General features: G+C 50.7%; 1 protein-coding gene across 4 annotated transcripts in view; it reads left to right on the top strand.

Moving 5' to 3' along the window:
* Positions 1–23,251, top strand: part of CASZ1 (castor zinc finger 1) — a 265,607-nt gene that overhangs the window by 95,595 nt on the left and 146,761 nt on the right. The gene's annotated exons all lie outside the window — the stretch shown is intronic.

Below are 23,251 nucleotides of genomic sequence, written 5' to 3'. Positions count from 1 at the left end.
GAGGAGGTTTCATGGTTTATCCTGTGATTAGCCCCCTGCCCCCACTCCCCTCTCCACCCCACACATTGAGGAGGGATGGTTTTTTTCACAATTCCAATCCTCAGAAGCTGTCAGTATCCAGGGAACATTATCACACACACTCGAAATAACCCAGAAAGCTGCCAGCCCCATATTAGGGAATGAATCCCTGTCGGAAAGCAAAGTGAATGCAAAATTTATTGACAGGCTAGTGTGACTGCAGGCAGCGGACATCCCAGCCCCCTCCTCTGGCTCCTACCACCATGGACAACCGCCCGCAAACCTCTCTGGCACGGCAAGCTTTTATATTTAGCGTCTTCAAGGTACCCTTGTCTCAGCTGCTGTGTTGCTGTTGCACTGCATGTGAGCTTCATTCGGGACTGAAACGTTCACAGACTGAGGACAGGGGGCCAGGCTAGAATCAGCTTCTCCCTACTCTGCCCCTCCAGCCCCCTCATCTGTTCTGTCATCTCCCCTCCCCAGAAAGTGGCTGCAAACTGAGGGCACCAAGCCTCAAAATTCTCTTCCGCTGCTGCTTGCTTTGTTGTCGTTATTCCAAAGGGCGACAGCATGTTCCAATGGTTAGAGCCGAGGACAGCAAGGCAGGAAATCTCTCCTTTGCTGTCACTGATTGGCTGTACAAACCTGCTCAATTACAGGGCTGCTCTGTGCCTCAGTTTCCCCATCTGTAAATGAATACTGCTGCCCATCATCATAGTATCTGTGCGCCTTCCATATATAATGAGAACCAGGAGCGAGATCTGGGAGGGGGAGTTCATGGTGTGTCTAGTAAGTCTCCCTTGGTGTAAAAAGGCTGCTTGAGGGATTGGTAATTTAGTTGCTTTGTTGGTGCCGATTGATGGTCTTGGTCAGTGGCCTTATTTCTTTCAATCAGGATTTTGGTTTGGTGTCCACAATGATCATCATTCTTAGCTGGCATCTGTAAGGCACCTTAAGCTGCTCGGATGGAAGTTGCTATAGAGGTGTGGGGTGCCACTATTAAATATTTGTATTGCCATTTAGTACACAGAAGCATGGAGAGACAGGCACAATGTGCGTTAGCATTCCCAGGGCACCCTTCAGACATTCGCTAATTCAGCCTCATGAGCAAATGTGTGGCAGGGAAATATCACTATCCCCTTTGTATCCAGGCACAAAGCAGTTAAGTAACATGCCCAAGGTGGCAGCAGGAGGTGGTGTCAGTGTTAAATTAGAACTCTGAAGCAGCCGGACCTGTTTCAGAGCTCATGTGTGTTGCTATCATAGCATCCAGACCAAAGCAAGTCTGGTGCATGCTGAGCTAAAGACCTGTGCTATAGTTGTGTCGGGGACCAAGAGTATATCAATTTGGGGGCTATGAGCAGAGAGCTCAGACATATCTAAACCAGTAGCCAAGAGGATAAGCATAAGGGGAATGGTGAGTGGGGAACAGGGTTCCCTCTAATTTTTTCCACCCATGTGCAGAATAAATTTTGTTATTTGCGTCACCATTACAAACATGCTGCTGACTGTGGGCTTTCTGAGCACTCTGCTAATCATCTGGGCAGCATTTTAATCTCTGCTGGGGGGCTTACAGAGAGCACCGGTCTGTTCTTGCTTACTCTGCTTTCACACCAGGTTAACTCTGTAGATCTCCATGGGTTTACACCTGATTGACCCTGGCATTAAATGAAAGGAAAATGGGCCCTGGGGCCATATCCTGTCTGGGGAACTACATGTGAAAAGCTTTGGTTCTCAGCAGTCCCGGTTAAAGGGGACGTTTTAAAATCACATAGCCGGTTCCCTCCTGTCTTTTCTCTCTCCCAGTTCCAAAAAGGGAGTCTCTGACATCCTACCAGGTGGTGGTAGTTGTGTGAATTTCATGATTGTATGCCTGTCTGGCCACCTTCCCATAGTACTTAAGCCCCAAGGGCAGGGGCCAACTCCAGGGCAGCCACAGATAGGGCAGTGTGCCCACTCAGGAGAGTTGGTTCTCAGGGCCAAGTAGGCACAGAAGGGCCTGTCAGCATGAGCAGAAGTTTTTAGTGAAAAAGGGGTCAGTGATTTGTGGCGCATTCAGCTCCGCAGGTGGGAGCTACAAATTCTCTCTCTTTAGTGAACAACATCCTTTAGTGGCTGGCTGGCCCCATCAATTACATGAGGATGCCATCAGGAAATGATTCCCAATCAATTATAATTGCTCTTCACCTACTTCCTATATATCACTTATGTTTTACTGCAGATGTTGAAGAAATGGGGGGCTTGACACTCTGTTCCCTTAAACTTTTTCTGTCTCTTGCTGGCCCACCCAGCTCATTTCTTGGGGCAACACGAGGAGAAAAAGAACAGGTGGTTGGTTTTAAACATGTGGGTGAATTTTATTGCTCCTGAGGGCCAGAGATCAACAGAAGGAGGAAGTTGTTGTGTACGTACACTGGCTGCCAGGCCTGGCCTCAGGCATCTGGAGCCTGGCCCTGTTTTATAGGTGGGGAAACTGAGGCTCAGAGAAGCACCTGGATACAACATAAATGTGTTTAAGTGGAAAAGACCAAACTTCCAGAGGTGCTGAGCCAGGCAGCTTTCTCTGACAACTCTGGAAACGGATCTTACTCCGCACTGTGCAGGATCCAGGCCCTGAGCCAGACCCTCCCCTTCAAACATCTGTTCTTATTTGCCATTCCTGCTTTCTCTGCTCTTGCATCCCTTCCTGGGCCTGATTGTTTCCATCACAAGGAGAGGTCCAGAGAATCAGAACTTAGAGCTAAGACCCAGCTTGGTTCTGGGCTGGAGATCAAATGGGGCTTGGGTTTGTCAGCCCCAGAATCTCAGCTGGTGAGATTTCAACCGCATCTAAAGCAGAACCAAAGTGAAACAAGCTGAAAAGGGAGGTGAGGATCAGAGAGTCCACCTGGGCAAGGAGGACTGGAAAGAAGAGTCTGCCCAGAGCTAGAGGACTGCAGTGGGTGGAGAGGGGCAGTGCAGATGGAGGATACAGGAGGCGAAGGCAGTGTCTGCACTGCCATAGCAGTGACTGACGCAGCGATTACTGACGTAGCAGGGCTGGTGCAAACTCCCAGTGTAGAGACAGTTTACACCCATGCAGATCCCTGCCAGGGACATGATTTACACAGGTGTAGATGTGATTTACTCCTGGTACTGTTGTCACCGGTGCACCTTGCCCTGGTTGGATGCAGTAGGAGGTGTCAGTGTGGAAGAGGGTGGGCGGTGAGGAAGCGCTGGTGGTGCGTGTGCAGGGGCGGGTGGGTGCCTTCCAGCTAGGCGGTTATTTTATGAAGTCCTCGGAAGTCCAAAGTTATGAGTGTTTGTTAAGCGCCGTAACGCTGAGTTTATTTAATGTGGCTTTTAACGGCCGCACGCTTTTATAAATCAAAATAATTAAAAATAATAAATTTGAAGGTTAAACAACAGCCTGCGCTCCGGTGGAGAGGAGAGGAGGCAGCTCTGAGCACGGTCGAGGAGGGAGGGTGGGGGGGGATGGGGTCTGGGGTCATGTAGCTAGTTGGGTCATTGTCATAGCGTTCTGGGGAGATGGGGCCTAGGCCGGGGCATGACCAGCGATTGCGGAGGCCTGGGCCTCTGCATGACGCTGTCCCTCAAGCCTGCATGTGGCCCAGCGGCAGGCCAGGTGCCTCTTGTGGCACAGCTGTGGCTTCTGCCGCCTAACTGGAACCCCCCATTTGTGCCCTTGATGCATGGGGGGAAGGATAGAGTGGTTAGAGCATTGGCCTTGTAAACCCGTGCCTCTGAGCTGAACCCTTGAGGGGGCCTTTCAAGGGTTTGGGGCAGGTTAGGGACAGTGCTGGGTCCTGCTGCGAGCACGGGACTGGGCTTGATGACCTCATGGTCCCTTTCAGTTTTTCTGTTCGCATGTTGCCTGCCCTGCACCCTGGCAGCCCCACCACCTGGCCCTTGTCCCTGCAACTCCTTGTTTGGGGCGCCCAGAGAGGCTGGGAGTTCCAGCTCTTACATGGATTTTACAATTATCAATATTCCCCTCGTTGCTGGGCATTTCTGTTGGCTAACGTTTGTGTTATTTACGCTGACCTATCATGTGGCACCTCCCAGGACCCTGCCTGGCCATTTGGGAAGAAAACAGGCCAGCTCCCCTCACAACTTGGGCTTGGTGCTTGCGAAAGGGGGAGCTTCAGGCAGTTCTGCCCCTCGGCCCTTTTTCTCTGTGGTTTACTCCGAAAGGTTACCCCAAAGTGAACGGGGCTGGGAGAGGGAGGGGGCTGGGGCGGGTGTGTGTCTCTTTAAATGCTCTTTGTGTCAGCATGATAAGGAATTTGATGGCTTTATCAGAAATACCAAAGCTTTATTTAGCAGGGTGAGGCGAGCGCCACTCGGCTCCACACAATCTGCTGATAAATGGCAAAAAAAAGGAGCGACGGGTGTGTTTGTGTGGTGGGGGGGTGTCTGAACTTTCCTTGATTGCATTCAGGCACGGCTGGCATTCCCAGGCCCCTGGGTACAACCTGGCGTGGCTCTGCTGCCGGATCTGGGGCATTAATAGATAAAACTGGCTTGGAGAGAGGGAAGTGGAGGGGCCAAAAGTGCCAGGGCCTGGAACCAACCTGCCTGGCAAGGAGGAGACTCCGGGGCAGATTCATTTCTTTGGTAGGGGAGAGTTTTCCTTCTGCATAGAGATGTCCCCAGACCAAATATTGGCATTTGGAGCCAGACCAGAGCTTCCCTGCCTGCCCCACTCTGTAACAGGCTGGAACTCTCAGCCCAGACAATCAGGACCATTGGATTCAGGCTGGAGTAAGACCTGACTACTGTGAAGAGTGAGTTAGGGGGTCGGGGATCTGTTCCCCATGCTGGTGAGGGGAAAGCCTCAGTCAGCAGAGTCTGTATTCAGGTGATAATCTGGGGAAGGTCCCCATCACCCAGAGGGGTGGACACCCATGCTGTTGCTCTCTGTGATGTGCTGAGATCACCTGCCTGAACTGAATGGAAGAACAAGCTCCCCAAAGCATCTTGTCACTCCTCTCTGCACCTTTATGGCAGGCAGATGCGGTCTGAACATTGTCACATTACTACTCCTGTTGTTGTTACTGGGCACATTGCTTTCCAGATCAGTGGAACCATGGTTTGGTTGTTGGTGCGCAGGCCTGGGCAGCTTCTGGGTTCTGGGCCCAGCTCAGTGCAGGCCAGTCTCTTAACCCCTCTGAGGGTGTGTCTGCACAGCAGCCTTATTTTGAAATAAGCTGCTCTGGAACAGCTTGTTTTGAAATAACGCTGCTATGTGCAAAAATGCATTTGGAAGTGGCACTTAGTTATTTGGAAATACAGCATCTACACACAGAGAACCTATTCTGAAATAGAGCCGTTGGACACACTATGGCTTATTTCCAAATAGGCTCTATTCTCTGTCTCACCAGCACCTATTTCGAAACAGGCGCTGTTCCTCGTAGAATGAGGTTTACCAATTTCGAAATAAACCACCTGCTAGTTCAGAACTATTTCAAAATAGTGGTTGCATTGTGTAGTTATTTCAAAATTACTTTGCTGTGTAGCTCTACCTGGAGCCTTTGTAAAGTGGGACTCTAAATGGCTACAGGAATAATAAGTACCCAAGGGGACTGAGGTGGATCTAGAGTGAATGGGCCTGATCCTGAGCAGGAGCAAATGGGCAGAGTTCCACTGAAGTCCGTGACTTATCCCAGCAGAGAGCCTGGCCCTGGGTTTCTACAGCGCTTTGAGAACTTGAGCTGGAAGGGGTGGAGGAGGGCTTCGTGTGCATTCTGATCTGTGGTTATCGGCAATAATTTCCAGCTGTTATGTAGGCTGAGTGCACTGGCCCCTTCTTGATCTCTGCTTCCTTGCTTCTTTCCATCTTTCTGTTCATTTCTGCTCCTTCCTTTCTCTCCACACCCCACCTCCTCTGCTTGCACACATCAACAGATTGCCTCCTCTTGGCTCTCACCCACAGCCCTGTTTGATGTGGTTTCCAGAGGGTTTGAACCGACTCCTCCATCTTTTCCTCTATCAGGAAGCCTGCTGCGCTCTCTGCGTCCACACGGATCTGTTTAACTCTCTCCTGGGGACGCTCGCCCCCAAGCAAGCTGCCTTTTCTGCTGCCGCCCGGACCAAAGAGGAGAGAGTGCCGGTGTCTGCCCTCAGTTACACCACTCTGCGTTGCTGGTGCTGCCTTGGGCAGTTACTCCCAGTTTACGCTAGTGTATTTAAGAGCAGAATCCAACCCTGGGGTTGGGGAGGGGGAAGCTTAAAGGGTGAAAACTTGGTATGTTAAGCTTCCAATGCTGGTTTGCTCTTGTTTCAGGAGCTCTGCTTTCTGTGCTCGGTTCAGAAATTGTCACCTTCTTACCCGCCTCTGTTCCTGCTCACAGCAGACCATGCAGACCTCCATAAAAGGGGCAGAGCACAGGTGTTCTGGTCCTGGGGCAGATTATGTCTGCACACTGCTCCCCCCCACCCACCAGTGAGATTCCTACATGGATTTAGACTAAATGCAGTCACTGTCCTAGCCGTGGTCACTCAGGCTGATGGCTGCTAGGCGGCCTGTATGAAATGACTCATTTATCTTAGTCCACGCCCTAGCAGGCCCCTCCAAAAAAGCAGCCACACCAGGAGGGAGGCCCAGGCCTGAATGGGCCATGGAGAGTGTCCCGGGAGCCCTGCCTATGGAATGGAGTCAAGGGCAGGGCAGGACGTGGGCAAAGCTGGCGCTGCTGGTATCCAAGCTGTTCAGTGGAGAGGGGCTATGCAGAGGCCTTTGTGCAGCCCAGCCTGCAGCCCCGGTAGTAAATTTACTCCTTTTTAAAGAACTGAGCCTTGTAAAATGAGCTGTGGGTTGCCAGCGGGAGCCAGGGGTACTGGGACAGTTTAGCTCCCTCCTAAATCTGGCTAATAGAAATCAGCCCTGATTAGGATTAGTCCAGCTGGCCCTCAGCTGGCAGGTTGATAATCTAATAAAGATTCCCAGGATTGGTTTGCTCTGGACACGGGAGGAACAGGATTAGCCCAGCGGTGATGGGGGTGGGATGGGCAGGGTGGGAAAAGAGAGGGAGGGGGCAGAAAGGGGTGCGGGAGTGAGACAAGCAGCAAGAGTAAGTAGAAGTGACAGGGTCAGCCCAGGCCTTTGTCCTACAGCCTGATTAGAGAGTCTGCCCCCAGTTTCTTACACTTTGGGATGTTGTCGGACAAACTGGAGCTTAATTCTGTCAGAGCGTGGGAGAGATTGGAGTTGATGTCCTGGGAACGTGTTCCTCACTGTGCGGAAATCCAGGCCCTGATGGGAAAATACAAAATGCCCATCAGAGGCCTGTTTGAGCTGGATGTCTGGGGAGGGCAGAGCTCTGGGCTGGTCCCCAGCAAAGCTGCCATCGTCCTCCAGCCGGGAGGCATTCAGTGCACAGGCCAGGCAGGAGAGGGGGACTTGGGTGGGGCAGGCATAGCTCTACCTGTGTCCCATTTGACGCTGGGATTGAGCTGGCAGGGCTCTTTGGGAGGTCTGGGGGAATTTCCTCCCACAGCAGCAATGGGATGCTCCAGAAGCAGGATTCCCTCTATTTTTTTCCATCTGTGGGTGGTATAAATTTTATGTGCACCCAGACGTGTGGATCTGCACCATCAATAGAAACCCATGTTGCCCCTTGCAGGGGGCTGGGGGCATTCTGCAAATCAGCCAGGTGGCACCTGAACCGCTCCTGAGCAGCCGCCCAAGCGCTCAGTTTACAGGGAGCATTGTCCAGAAGTCAGCCTGGTGCTCTCTTAGCTGGCGCTACCCAAAGCATTGAGAGTGGGATCCCAGGTCTGTGCAGAGCATCTCTCTAGCATGCATGAAGTGGGGGAGCTGCCCTCGCCTGTGGGCTGCAGGTGATTCTGATGGACTTCGATGGAGTTTGGGTAGAACAGGAGCCTCCCACGGGGAAGTCAAGAGTACAGGCAGTTTGGGAAACTGCAGTGGGTTTGGGCTCTTGTGCTGACTACCAAGAGCAACTCACCTTTGGCCTGTTGCTATTTGGGCATGTTTCTCCAAGCAGGCTCGGTGTGCTATCATCCATGTGTAACACTGACAGACCCATGTTGCCGGTGTTACAGCTGGTGCATTGGCTGGGAAGAACTGCTGGAAGGTCTCAGAAGCTCGGGACGTGCTTCCTGAGCCCAGGGAAGCATGTAGTACCCAGAGGTACTGAGACCTCATCTGGGGTGAGTGAAGTCTCTGCTTTACAGGCTCGGCCAAGAGCCACCTGGCCTTTAGCTCATGTGGTAGAGTGCTGGGCTTTAGATCCTGTGCTCGCAGGTTCTATCCATGGGGCTGGCAACCCGGGTCTGTCAGCATTACACACACATCCCACTACGCTGTGGCGCTGCTGTCTTGGCAGCGTGGAATACTCCTTTATCGCACCAGTCTGGGGAGCTGTAAATGGCCCTTGGACACTGCATGGCTGCTGTCCCATGGGGCTGCAATCCCACCTCCTGTTGCACCATCCATTCTCGGGGGGAGCCACTGTAGCACATTCTTTAAAGGGGCTGTAGGCTCACACTTTGCATTCATTGCCTGGGTCATATACAGCTAGGCTGTGGTTTCAGTCAGGTGGATTGGAGAGTGGGGACTTGGGTGGCTCCACCAGTGGCCCACTCGACATAGGGCATGAGCTGGCAGGGCTCTGGGGTGGGTCTGTCTGAATCTCCTCCTCAAACTACTGCCTAATGCTCTTCTAGACGGTTGGCCTTCCCTTTCCCTCCCTCCACCCCCTCTCGCACGCTCCCTCGTTATGGATTACCTTGCCTGCCCGTTCCCTAGGAAGTTCATCACCTAAATCCAGCTTCCTTGCATGCATGAGATGCCTTTGGGGGTGATACTACACTTGGATGTGGAGAGGGACACTGTGGCACGAGCCCCGCCTGGAGTAGGGGTACCAGATTAAGAATCCAGATGCATGTGGACCCAAACAGAGGAATAATCCAGGATGTAGACCATCGGTGTCCAACCTTTTGGCTTGCCTGGGCCGCATTGAGTGAAGAGGAGTTGTCGTGGGCCACATATAAAATATATAATATTGTTAATGTATATAAATCACATAATAATGTTAAAAGTTTACGACCTTGTGGGGCCGCATTACTAGCTGTCCAGGGCCGCATGCAGCCCGTGGGCCACGGGTTGGACACGCCTGATGTAGACATTCTCCCATAGCCCAAATTCAACAAAGAAATGCCCTATCCACCTCTAAGCTTGAATGCTTTTTAAATAGTGGTGGCTGCTGTGAATGGGTCTGGGCACTGTACCAGCTGAGAGTGCATCCGTCTGAGGTCCAGAGGGCCTGCAAATTATTCCTTGAAGCTCCAGCGATTACCTGGAAAGGACCTCCCCTTTCTCTCCCTAAAGCCCCTTACATGACACAAAAATAAATAAATAACGAAAGCACTGTCCTCTCCCAGGCTTGGGGAGCTGCATTCATGATTGTCGACTTGATGAAATCCCCCTGGATGTAATGAGCTGATTTTCTGCTGTTAATATTGCATCTGCTGATGAAGGATTCGTTAGGATAATGGAACGAAGCTAAAATATAAATGACTTGCTGTCAAGAAGCAGCTTTTGCTTGTGTTCTCCTGACAGTTCTCCGTGGCAGGGGGGGTTATGTGTGGAGGGGAGGGCAGGGGGCTGGCCGTGGGAGGAGGAGGAGGACACACATCTGGGTGTGTGCCTTGGGAAGTGACTTAATGGGGAAGCTGGAAGCTCGGGGCATATGCCCTTGCTGAGCTGTAGGCCATGTCACTGAGTGGATTAAAGGAGAATCAGCTGAATCAAACACTACATGAGAAAGAGATCCAGCTTATCACTTTTCTTTTATTTGGCAGTGAGCTTATCTGATCAGTATACAGAGCTCCCACAAGTACACAGCCTTCTAATAAAAGTTACATCTTCGGTATCTCTTGGGACTATTACTGAAGTGATGGGGAAAGTGCTTAAAGGAGATTATTTGCATTTTTGTTCCAGGTAATTTTTGTGACTGAAATTTTCACACTTTGCAAAGTTGCCAATTCCACCCCCAAACCGCTGAAAATAGGAATTTTTGCACATTTTGATGTGAAAATCCATCTTTACCGGTGTGACTTTTAGAAATGCAAAATCCTGCTTTGGCTGCAGAATAAGATTTTGATGAAAGAGGGTCTATTGTCACTCAACAGCATTCTTAATATAGGAGCCGAAAAATCTCAAGATTTGTGCTTTCTTTTTTTTTTTTTTTTTTTTTTTTAAAATAGGGTTGTTTTCATGAGTACAGAATAAAATAGAAACATCTCCTTATATGGAGAATTTTTAATTTCATTCTGAATGCTTTTGCTCAGCATTGGTTAATTTTGATTTGTTTGTCCCTTGAAGGCCTGTGTTTGAAAGAGACAGAGGGTTGTTTTAAAACATGTGGGAAAAGCACTTAAAAATGTTGTCAGGTGTCCTTGCTACCATGTGCAATTCATCTCAGCACTAAACTAAACACAGTGTTGTCAGCTGTCATATGTTTATCACGAGCGTCACGATGTTTGGTGTTTTTCTTCAAGCCTCACCTCCTGGAGTCAAGTGACTACTTGTGAATCCCAGCTTCCATTTTTTAAAAAAAAGTTTTTAGCCCATGGGGTTCATGAATAAAAAAGACTTGTAAGGCCCCACACTCAGAAGGTAAATTAAAAAAAACAGCATTTACTATTATAAATATATATTTAAATCTAATGATTTATAAGCCAGTCTCATAAATTTGAGGACCTGATTCCTAATGTTTGAGTTCTTGGAGCGGACAGTGCCAAATGTGCTGCTTTTCATTAGGTTTGTGATGGTTTAGATACAACACATCTTGCACCTTGGCAGGCGATTGGACTGGAAAACCCTTGCAGACCCTTCTAACCCTGGGATTCTATCATTGTATTCCATGGGGAATCAGGCCCATGCAGTCTATAAATCATCTGTGCAGCTTTTCAAATGCTGCCACCACCCTAGAAAGTGCTGATTTGTGCCTTACAGCTCACCTGCTGCTCTTCCTCTTACAGCGCTCAAGCTGCTTGTCTAGCTGAAAACTGTTGTTTGACTCAATTGCTCTTTGCAACAGGTCATGAATTAAAATGACTTAGGGTGGGGTGGGATGAGAAGACTGCTGAATACAAGTGCTCCAAAAATGTTGCATTGAAACATTTGGCAGGGGGAAAAAAAAAAAAGCTATCTGCTTTCATCAAAAAAAAGTCAGGTTTTTGACTGAAATGTAGAATCCAGACGTTTTTGGATTTGGTTGCCACGAAAACAAAAAATCAGAGAAATATTGAGTGAAGTCTTACAAAATCATTGTCATGAATGTGTTTTCTGGGGGAGAGGGGGAAGTACTTTTCTACACAGGAACTTGAACTAGTTCTGCCAGCTAAACAAATTATGCGCGTGCTTTTGCCCTGTAATCAGACATCTGGGCCTTTGAACTTCTTGGAGTGGGGAAAGAGGGGACTGTGAGAGAGAAAATTATGTTTTATAGGCCTAAGTGTGGTATCATTAAATTTAGGAGCAAAATGTCCATTGATGTTGCCAGGGCTGGCTCATCAGACCCTACGGCTACTTCGTACGTGTGTTTGAGGTTATATGCGTGGGTTGTATTGGGAGCATGTGTGTCCGTGTTTGTGTGTCAATGTCAAAATGCACTCTAGGACTTTTGGTGCAGGGTAGCAGGGCTCACAGGGGCAGAATCATAGAATATGAGAACTGGAAGGGACTTCAAGAGGTCATCAAGTCCTGTCCCCTGCCCTCATCACAGGACCAAGTGCCACCTAGACCATCTCTCATAGATGTCTGTCTAACCTGTTCCTAAAAGTCTCCAATGATGGAGATTCTACAACCTCCCTAGGCAATTTATGCTGGCTAGTATATGTTGTGCATTTATTAGACAGCTAGTGAGGTGCTGGCTAGTATGCTGTAAATTCACCCACTCCCACCCCCTTCTTCCTGCACACCTGGTCTGCATGTGGACCCACACTTAGTTGCATGGTTCTGAAGACTGTCCGGGTAAGGGGTGGGGGGGTCTTTTATGCAAGTGCAAGTGACTGGTGATAACTTTCCTGGGGTAGGAGCATGCGCTTGGGTTATTTCACACGCTTCCATCCCCCCTAAAGCATTGCCAGGCCATTCCTCCCACAGCCTGATATTTACTTGGAGAGCTCTGGAGTCTTTCCCTCCCCCGCTCCCACTCAGGGGTGTAGTGAACAATCTGACAGCAGCCTGATTCTTGGAGGAGGAGGAGGAAGGGGGCTGTGGGACTCCAAGTGCCCTGATCAGTAAAAGGACCTTGTAGGATTCCCTCTCCCTGCCTTCTGCATTACTTGGGCTCAGTTTACCAGTCATATGGTGCTGCCTCCACCTGGGCTTTGCAAACCCAGCTGTGTCACTCTGTGTCTCACGCCGTTGGCCGCCACAAGGCTGTGCAGCAGCAAGTTGAGCTGGTGCTTTGAGGAAGGATGTAGACCAGCTCACTTTCCGGTAGCTGTCTTGGCTGTCCAGCAATGTTCCCTCTCACCTTTTCCATCCATGGGCAGAATTTTTCCATCCATGTGCGGAATACATTTTATGTGCACCAAAGCCTGTGTGAATGTGCACCACCGAGAGAAGCACAAGCCTTGCTGTGGGTGCTCTGCTAATCGGCTGGGAGGCATTGTAATCTCTCCTGAGCAGTTGCACAGGCACTCAGTTTACAGGGACACTGGCATCTGGGTCTGATGGCATTTAGTGTCAGTGAAGCCAGCAGCTGTGGGCTGAGAGGGGGCATTGCCTTGTCCCTTTGATGATTGGTTGGGAGGGAGGATTTCATGCATCATAGCCAGAACTACCACTCAATCCCTTCATCCCTTACTAGCCGCAGATATGAGCACAGGGACTCCTGCCTCTGGGATTTGTGCACTGATGTCTGATTTGCGTTGGGGAGGCCAAACTTTCCATCATCTAGTCCCCTAGCCCGGAGTTTCCAAGCAGGAGAGCTGGAAGGGAATTTTGTGTCAGGGTTTGATTTGTTTTCTGGCATGAGATGGGCATAAAAATCATGCGATCTTAAGAAACAATAAATGTTGTTTTTTTTTTCTTTATTTGCTGGGTTTTGAGCTTTTAGGGATCATAGTTTCCAGCTTTTTTCAGCCTCCAGGAGGGCTTGAAACTGACTTTGTAAAATAAAAATAAAGATGAGATTCTCCTGTAATCCCATGACTCCAGGAACTGAAATTTTAAAAAACACAAATATTGTGAAACTTTCCATATGATCCCAGGAGCTGGCAGTACTCTGAGACTGTCAGTCGAGATTTGTATTTGATTCAGGCTGGCAGAGGCAGATGTCACAGTGAAGCAGATCCAGGAAACCCTAAGATTAGACAGAGAGAGGGACCAGCAGGGCAGAAGTGGTGGGTTGAGACCAGCACACCCCACTGGTCAGCCATGGAGTTCTACAACCCCACTGCAGTCATCTTTACCATGGCAACGTAGTCCATGGGGAGTATGGACCTTGTTGTGTGGTGCTCCATCTTCGGATGGGCATGGCTAGGAGAAATGGAGAGTGAGATCTGCAGGGCAAATCTTAGAGAAAGGCAACTAGAAAAAGAGAGGGGAGGTGGGAGTGAAAAAAAAAGAAAGGGAGAAGAGGGGAAAGTGGCAGAGAGAGAGAGAATGGAGTTTGGAGAAAGAGACACAGTGAGGGCTGCAGGGAATCAGCCAGAGCAGGGAGCTCACCCTGCTGACAAAGAGATCAAAAGCAGAACTGACTTCTTCTGGGCATTTTATGAGGACTTTCTACATTAGCCACTTAGAGTAAGGGACCAGACATTAATCATCACAGCCCCAGCAAAATCATTGGGACTATGCTGATATACACCAGTCCTTCTGCAGCCAATGAGACTGTGCCTATATACATCAGCTGGGGATCTAGCCCCATGCTGGTAAAAAGTCTTTGCAAGAAGGCCAGGATAGGCCTATTCAGCACACTTATTTTGAAAGAACAGCCATTATTTTGTAATAACTATCCTAGCATCTACACAACACAACCACTATTTTGACATAATTTCAAAAGAGAGGTTGGTTTATTTTCAAATAAGTAAACCTCACCTTATGAAGAATAGTGCCTATATGCAGGGCAAATTTCAAAATAGGTGCTGTTAAGACAGGGAATAGAGCCTATTTCGAAATAAACCATAGTGTGTCCATTGGCTCTGTTTCAAAATAGGCTCCGTGTGTACACACTCTACTTAGAAATATGTTAGTGCTCCTTTGAAATGCAATTTTGTGTGTAGCGGTGTTATTTTGAAATAAGATATTCCAGAATAGTTTATTTTGAAATAAGGCTGCTGTGTGGCCATACTTCTAGTCATGAGCAAATTCATCCCCCATTTTCCTGACACATCAGCTACTATGCTTGGCAAATGCATCCTGTAGGCTTGGGTGGATTCACTACCTGTAGGCTGGGGCAGTTGTCCCCACCCTCTAGGCAGCCAGCTTTAAAAAACACAGCAACCCCCCAAAACCCCACTTTGTGCATTTCCTCCAGTCCTGTGCCCCAATCCTCCCAGATACCCAACAAACTCTGTCACCTCTTCCCACCCAACCCCTCACCTGGAGAAAGAGAGAGAGTGAGTGTGTGTGTGTGTGTGTGTGTGTGTGTACGCGCACACGTGCATTGTGTTATTTTTCCTGGAGTTCCCTGCCTCATCCCTATCTTAATCACTGTTGTGTTAAAAGTTTCATGCTTCCTCTGACCTTTCTTTTTTGGCTTGGTTATGCTGTTTAGCTGCTTCTGACACTCATCTCCTCATGCTATTGCCAAGGAAACCCGGCACACTGGCCTCCCCCCACACACTTGTCCCTTTCTATTTTTTTTTTTTTTTGCCTTTCCTCTTTTTTCTTTTTAAACATGGTTTTCTTAAAAAGTTTTTTAATCAATCAAATTTGAGGCAGAAAATAGGCTTGGTCACGCCTGGTCCTTGGGTCGTGTGACACTCACTCGGGATCCTGACAGCTCCTCTAAGGGGGACTTGGGACGGAGTGGGGGTGAACAGCATGTTTCTCCAGGAAAAAGCCCGTTTCCATGACGCTGCCCCGCTTCCCCCGCCATCCGCTGGGCTGACACGGACCCAAGGCGTTTCAAAAGGCTGGAGTTGGGGAGTGTGCGGGGAAGGGAAACAAAACAGAATTGGGATGGAGGTGGCGGTGGGGGGTCCGGGGGGGTGTTGGTGGTGTTGACAGCTGCCTGGGTTCTTGCGGCACTGGCTCATTGGGGGGCCAGCAGGATCGACAGTAATTTAGTCAGGCTGAGTGGGGCCTGCGAGGGTCCTGTCCAGAGCCGCATAATCAGAGGCTTTTCATAACTGTCCCATTTTTCATTCCCCCTCTGAGGCATTTGCTCCACAGCCGGTAACACTGCCATGGATGTAGCAAGGGGGATCAGACAGAGGTACTGAGCCCTGGTATGCGTCCCTCCCCATGCTGCTTTCCCCTGTCTTCCACCCTCCACCCGAGTTGTACCCACTCTTCCTTGGGTCTCGCCAACTGCACGGTGGCTGTCTAGGCAGACAAGGACTGCTCAGCACCCGGGGGAGCCGGGGGCAGCAGTGCCCAGCTGATGTGTTGATCCATGGGCTTCCACAGAGTGATGCCAGCTTATACCAGCTGAGTACTTGGCCTCTGCATTTATCCCGTCCTCTCTAACAAACTCTCCGGTCCAATCTTTCCCTGCCCCTTTCATAGACTTGGAACGCTAGAGCTGGAAGAGACCTTGAGAGGTCATGGAGTCCAGTCCTCTGCCCTCATGGCAGGACCAAGCACCAGCTAGACCACCCTGGACAGGTGTTTCTGTAACCTGTTCTCCATTATCTCCAATGATGGAGATTCCACAGCCTCCCTAGGCAATTTATTCGGGTTACCATATGAAAAAGAACAAGAAGTCCTGTGACCAATGGATATTTATAACAGACTTGTAGACTAACAGATATTTTGGAGCATAAGCTTTCGTGGGCAAAGACCCACTTCCTCAGAATGCCAGGGCACTGCCAGGGTTGCCACTCATGTCCCAGGTTTCCGTGGCAAACTTTTCTCCCTTCCTGCCCTGTTAGCTGTGACTGGCCCAAGTTTGTCTCCGCTCAACAGCTTTCAGCAAAGAAAAGGGAGTGGGAGAGGACTGGGATTTCCCAGTGCCCTCCTTTACAGGAGAAACAAATCAGAATCCTGTGGCCTTAAAGTCTTATAATTATATGGTGGTGTAAGCTTAAGCCGTAATAAAATAATTAGTCTTTAAGGTGCCACTGGACTCCTTGATTTTTCTGAAACAGGCTAAAACAGTGACCTCCTTTGTAGGGATGCTTGTTGCATGCCAACTGGAGAGTCTCTGGGCAGTGGGGAAGCCCCTTCTCCCCATGCGTGGTGGGTGTAAGAGAGACTGGGGAGGGTCCTCTGCTGTTTTCTGTCATCACAACGATCATTTCTTTTTTCTTTCTGCCTTTCTTTTTCATGAGGGAGAAACTGCAGGTTTCTCCCAGGGCTGGGTAGAGCATTCAGTCCCCGCTGCTGCCTGCCCGACAGAGAGGAAGAGGAGGAGAGGAGTGGGGAGAACAGGCTGGAGGATGGAATGGCTTATTTGGGGGAGCAGGTTGTGAGTTGTTTATGCTGTTGACCAGCCAGGTTTGGAGCTCAGGTCTCTGTGCTTTGCAGGGGGCTGGCGGGGTGGGTCGGGGTGGGGATTGGGAGCTGGATGACAAGCCTGGGGGCATAGCTGCTGCTGCCGTGGGGGAAACAGGAAGACAAAATGAGTTTCTCTTCTGTATCTTCCCGGTCAGCCTATTTGTTTTGCTTGGACAGACCCAGGATCGATAAGAGGAGTGGGGAACTGGATGTAATAACCAAGAGTCAGAGCTAGAACTTTGGGCTGGAGGCCTGATGGAGTCTCCTCTTCTTGCTGTGCTCTCTGGCTTGCACTCTCTGCCATGCCTAACTTCTCACCTTACCACGCCAGCCTCTGGCACTGCCTCTGTGGGCCACTGCAGGAAGGGGGACTGTTGTCTGGTGCTGTTTGTGTGCTTTCTTGCGGCTGGGCTGGGCACTCCTCCCTGGAGGCTAGGCAGTAGGTGCTCATCCTTCGACTGCGCTGGGCTGGGCTGGACACTCCTGCTAGCACTTGGGAGCTGGGGGGCGGGCTCTTTATGGGCGGTGGGTTTTATTCTAAAACACATTTTAGCATATGCTGAACTCACCACCCATGCTGCTAGCGAGGCCAGGTTTAACCCTCCCTGGCTGGAGCTGCTGCATGGCTTTCTTGTGTGCTCAAAATATGTTGTGTTTATTGAGGTGTGTCAGGCTAGAGAGAGCCCTGAGCACTTCTCCTTGCTAGTGAGTCCTGGGTTTTCTCAGTTGTCTCTGCTTTGGAGCTCCTCAGTGCATTCCTTCTCTTGGACCCTTTAAGCCACGCTGGCTCCAGGTTTATATCTGAGCATGTTTTTCAGGGCCTCCAGCTGCATCTGTGAAACCGAGCACAGGAGAGCTGATGTATATGTGCTATTTCCAACACGCAGGAACTGGGTCCCCGCTGCATGTAAAACACAAACCAGCACAAAGTCAAGACAAGAGCCTTTGTATCAGCTGATACAACTCAACGTGGGTGTTGCTGTGACGGTTATGGCAAATGCCAGGATGGGCCACCTTGCCATGGCCTGGCCCCTACCCCTCCACATACCATGGTGAATACATTTTGCTTTATAGAACTCACAATACTGAGAGAGCTTGTTCACTCCAGTGTGGACAGGTGCAGTGCAGGGTCCTCCAGCACTCTCTGTTCCTCCAGTCTGGCTTTTCCCTCAGCTCTTCCTATCCTAGTCCTGCACCGCCACACAATCCAGCCACTGCAGCTCAGTCCTGACCTTTACCCTCCTCTCCCAGTCCAGCCCAAGGTTCCCCACACTATTCTGCCAGCCTTCTTCATCCTGAGCTGTTATCCCAGCCACGGACCTCTCCAAAGCAAGGACTCCGCGTTCATTAGTAGGACGTTTTTTTCCTTGTGTGAATGATGTAGACAAGTGTCCACTCAAGGGTGGGCTGAGACCTCCCAAATCATCTAACTTGTGGCTTTGGCTGTCTAGTTCTCACTGTGGTATCACTGCAGTGCCCGAATATCCATGGGGAGAACATGCGGTCTGAACAGACGGAGCAAGTGAATGTGTAGTGCAGCGGGACTGGAACAGTTTGTGTAGTGGGGGTGCTGAGAGCCATTGAACCAAACTGTAAGCCCTGTATGTGACGGAAACCATTTCAAGCTGGGGCCTGCGGCTGTACCCTCAGCGCTCCACTAGTAGTAAGTGAGCCGTAAGTTCCCTTCTGTGTCTTTGGACGTGTGCTGCTCTTTGCTGTCATTTGAAGCCATTTTGAGTTTTGCCCTCTTCATCCAGCCTCGTTGCAGCTCGTTGCCATGTCCCACTGCACCTCCATGAGCCAGAAGAACGGAGACTCCTCAGCTTGCAGATTGGGGATGGGCAGCAGAACCTTTCTCTCCAAGAAGATTGGTTCAAACCCAGCCCAAGCTGACTGCCATCTGACAGCCATTCATTGGGCCATGCTGAGGAACAACCCCACTTCATCTTTCCTCTAGAAGTGCTCGGTCCCAGCCAGACACGTGTCCGCATTCCAGAGCTCACTGCAGTGCTTCCTGCTCAGGTGGCCCACTTGTTGGCCATCTCAGCAGAGAGCTCCAGGTCTGAGTGGGCCTTGGAGAGTGAACTTCTCTTCCCACATATGTGGGGGGAGCTCTGTGGCTTACCAAACCATAGCTTGCTGTGTAGATTTGTGGTTGTTTTTAGATTGTGGTAGAACCCGATGCAGTGCGGTGTAGCAGTGTCCTGCTCCTGCTCCAGGGAGCAGAGAGTCTTCACTCTCCTGAGCGGCCAAGGATCACTACCCTCTCACCACCGTGCCAGCTCACGGGAAGAGAAGGGAATGGCCGTGTGAATATTCTGTCCCTCTTCCTGCAAGACTCTGTAATGATCACAATAGCTCTTTCCCCTTAGCCCCTTCCAGCTGAGAATCATGAACTGCTTCGCCAAGGTGGGTGGTATGAGGGCAGGGAAGAGGACTCATCTTTAGAGAAACCAAGTCACGTAGCATTGTAGAAGGCCCCCTGGAATCCTGGACTGCTTAGACCCTACTGCTCTTCACTGTGCCACCCGCACCCCAAAACCTGAGAAGTTTTGCAGCATGCTGTCTCCTGCCTTGCTCGCTGGTTTGCTCAGTTGCTTACAGGAGATCTTACCCCCACCACCGCCTCCAAGGCGCACAATTGTCAGAGCTGTCTCAGCCGGTGCACTGTTCCTTTAAGTTGAGTGTGCCGTGGAAACGGCGTGCCAGTGCCAGCTTCCATTCCAAGTGCCTCCCTCGCTTCCCCCCTTCAGAAAGTTTCCTGCCCAATTGTTATGTGCGATCCGATCTGAAAGTTGCTCTCTAAGCTTCTTGTCACATTTTGACTTAATGAAGTGCAACTGGAGTGGGAATTGGGGTTCATCACGCCAGTCTCGCTGCGCTCCCTTGTTGTCAGAAAACAGGGGCGGTTGGGGACTGTAATGCAACGCTGCAAGTCGTTATCATTCCGGTCAGTCTGTTTAACACAAAATTAAACAAAGAACTAATTAGTGCCTCATGAATTAATAAAGGCACAGTTGCCGGGTAGGAAGGGGAGGAAGGAAAAAAGGTTGTGGAGGGAAAGATACTGAAAAAGTCGAATTAGGATGTTGTGTCGAGGGGAAGGGGAAAAATAATCTGAGTTCGCTTTGGCAACCAGTTTGGGATTCATTGGTTTTCCCGACACAAGCGCTTCCCCGACTTGCCTGCTCCACAGCAGGGCTGCGCAGCCGGGCACGGGAGGAAGAGGCATGTCCAGATTGCTCCACAATAAGTCCTGTGAGCCAGGCCTGGGATCCAGAGGCTGGTAGTGAGGTATAAATATTTATACAGTGAGAACTTTGCTGCCCAGCTGTGGGAGCTGGAGGAGATGCAAGCTGAAAGCCCCTCCTTCAAAAGGAGATGGATGGGGCAGTAAAAGTGGGATTCTGAGTGCTCCCCTCTGCTCCCAGAAGCTCTGGTGTCTCTGATGCCAATGTACCGCAGAGCCTGGCTGCTCTGAAGTGGTTCTAAGCCACCCCAATTTCTCCCCCTCCTTTCGGATGACCGGGTAGCAAGGATGGGGTGCAATCGGTATCTATATAAGAAAAAGCCCCAAATGCTGGGACTGTCCCTATAAAAGAGGGTTAGCTGGTCACCCTCCCCTGCCTCCACCTCTAGCTCCATACTCTGAGGAAGGCATCAGACCTTGGACTCTCCAACTGCTGCAGAGAGAAGAGGGAGGGAGGGACCAGAGCGAGTGGGCCTCGAAATGGGGAGAGGTGAGGAAGGTGAAAGGGTAGAGCCAGGGTGAGGAGAGGAGAGGGAAAGTAGTGGAGGTGAGGTGGGGCAGGCTAAGAGGCCTGGAGGCCGCACAGGCAGGCCCCAAGGAGTGTATTTTATTTGAGAATTTGAGGCTGCTGCAATAACAGATTTTAATCCCAGATTAAACATGCCCCAGAAGCCCCTCCCCCCCGGCCCTGGGTCCTGGCTGTGCTGAACCCCCTCCCTTTAGCAGTGCGGGAGCGGCCGAGCCAGGGGTGGGGGTCCCTGTCAGAGTCTCCCTCCCCTGTCTGGAGGAGCCCTGTCCTGCAGGTGGTGTACTGCTGAGCGGGCTGCACTTTGGCGCATTGTCAGGCTGGGAAGCCAGGCAGAGCTCGGGGAGGGAAGAGTCCATCCTTAAGAGGACATGTCAAGTACAATTAGTGTTATCTGTCTAAATATGTACTGGGAACACAGAATACAAGAGGAGGCCTGGCTGGCTTTAATGGAGACATATGCAAGGTCATATTGCCTCACACAATCCCCCAATCTGATTTGGGGATTACACATTCTAAGTAAATTGGCGTTATTCCTCTTGCATCACTGATAAGCTGAGGCTGAAATAAGGGGGGAAAAACAATTAAAAACCCAAACCCAACAATTGGCCATGGCTGGGGGTGGAGGAGGTAGAGGCAGGGAGTGTATGGAGAAGAGAGCCCAGCGAGGGTGAGGGAGACACAAAAGGAGAGAATCAAAGGGAGGAAAAAGAGAGAGGGAGGGAGATGACCAGGGCGAGAGGCAGAGGACAAGGAAGAGTTAGTCCGGGTGGGGAGCTGTCAGTCCCTGCAGTTGCTGGAGAAGGCAGCCATGTCCCCAGCCTTGTTAGCATGGGGTTTAACTGGGGAGGAAGGAGCCAGAACGGTTATGTATCTTCTTCCTCACACAAGCATCTCTTTTCACACTGTGTCCCTCCATCCATCTGGGATTTCTCACCAGCTCCTGCCCACTCTGGGTCCCAGCCAAAGCCAGGCATCTTTCCCTGGCACGGTGTTCAGGACCTGGCAGAGTTTGCGCAACAGGAGAAAGTTGTTTGATTGAAGATATCACTGGGGCCCCACAACACAAGCAGCCAATTCCTGCCGGGGTGGCTAAACATACCAGAGTGGAGACCCTTTCGCTACTTCCTTCGGTGGGATTCCTGGGAGGGGTGGGGGCTGCGTTAAGAGAGTGTCTGCTGCTTGGTGAGGGAGAAGCAGTGCAATCCAGTGATTAGAGCAAGGCTTGGGGAGTCAGGACTCCTGAGTTCTGCCGCTGGCTCTGGGCATGACCTCAGGCAGCTCACTTGCACTACATGCTCCCTGCAGACACAGCTGTAAAGTGGGGTAGGAGTCACCTCTTCAGGTGCTGCGCAGAAAGGTTTGTCAGTGGGTGGGAAATGCTTTGCCATCCTCAGATGGAAGGGGCTGTGTCCACAGACATAATCCCCCTGAGCCCTCTGTCGCCTGCCCAGTCTTCTTGAGAGAAGGAATCTCGTGTCTGGCTGCTTTCTGAGCTGCCAGCCCTCTCCCTGCAGCTCTCCTCCGATGGAGGCTCCGCAGGATAAGTCCCCCCCAGAAGTCTCACGACACAGCTTTTATGTTCTGTCACATTTTTGGAACATATGAGCTGTGTCTACACGTGCACGCTACTTCGAAGTAGCGGCACTAACTTCGAAATAGTGCCCGTCACGGCTACACGTGTCGGGCGCTATTTCGAAGTTAACTTTGACGTTAGGCGGCGAGACGTCGAAGTCGCTAACCTCATGAGGGGATCGGAATAGCGCCCTCCTTCGACGTTCAACGTCGAAGTAGGGACCGTGTAGACGATCCGCGTCCCGCAACGTCGAAATTGTGGAGTCCTCCATGGCAGCCATCAGCTGGGGGGTTGAGAGACGCTGTCTCTCCAGCCCATGCGGGGCTCTATGGTCACCGTGTGCAGCAGCCCTTAGCCCAGGGCTTCTGGCTGCTGCTGCTGCAGCGGGGGATTCATGCTGCATGCACAGGGTCTGCAACTCGTTGTCGGCTCTGTGTATCTTGTGCTGTTTAGTGCAAGTGTGTCTGGGAGGGGCCCTTTAAGGGAGCGGCTGGCTGTTGAGTCCGCCCTGTGACCCTGTCTGCAGCTGTGCCTGGCACCCTTATTTCGATGTGTGCTACTGTGGCATGTAGATGTTCCCTCACTGCGCCTATTTCGATGTGGTGCTGCGCAACGTCGATGTTCAACATCGACGTTGCCGGCCCTGGAGGACGTGTAGATGTTATTCATCGAAATAGCCTATTTCGATGTCACCACATCGAAATAGTCTACTTCGATGTAGGCTTCACGTGTAGACGTAGCCATGGTTTTAAATAATTCAATTTACTTTTCATGTTTTTTGCTGGGACTTATTTTTTTCCTTGTTCCTTTCTGCCCCATTCTCCGCTTTTCCCCAATACCTAAAGCCTGCAGATGAACAGCCAGGGAGCCCCAGGCCTTGCAACCCTATACTGCATCCCTCATGGCTAGCATCATGTCTGTATGCCAGGCGGGTCTGAGTTTTCCCATCTCCGTGACATCACAGCCGTAATGTTCCCGAGCCTCTGAGAGAGGTGGAGCCAGGAGGGGTGAATGGGCAGGGCACAGAGTTGGGGGCAGAGTCAGATGGAGGGTGGGAGGGCATGGAAGTGGAGGAGGTGGTCAGAAAAAAGTGGGAGTGGCATGGAGGTAGAGGAGGGTCAAGGTGAATGGGAGGAGAATGGAACTGGAGTCACATGGAGGCCAGCAGGTGGAGGCTCAGATGTGATCTGTAGTGTGCATGTGTGAAAGAAGCAACAGCAGAAAACCAGTTGCTGG

This window comes from Carettochelys insculpta, chromosome 23 (assembly GCF_033958435.1).
Source record: "Carettochelys insculpta isolate YL-2023 chromosome 23, ASM3395843v1, whole genome shotgun sequence".
NCBI lineage: Eukaryota > Metazoa > Chordata > Testudines > Carettochelyidae > Carettochelys > Carettochelys insculpta.
The sequence above is the reverse complement of the archived record's forward strand: the minus strand, read 5'-3'. Positions and strand labels throughout refer to the sequence as shown.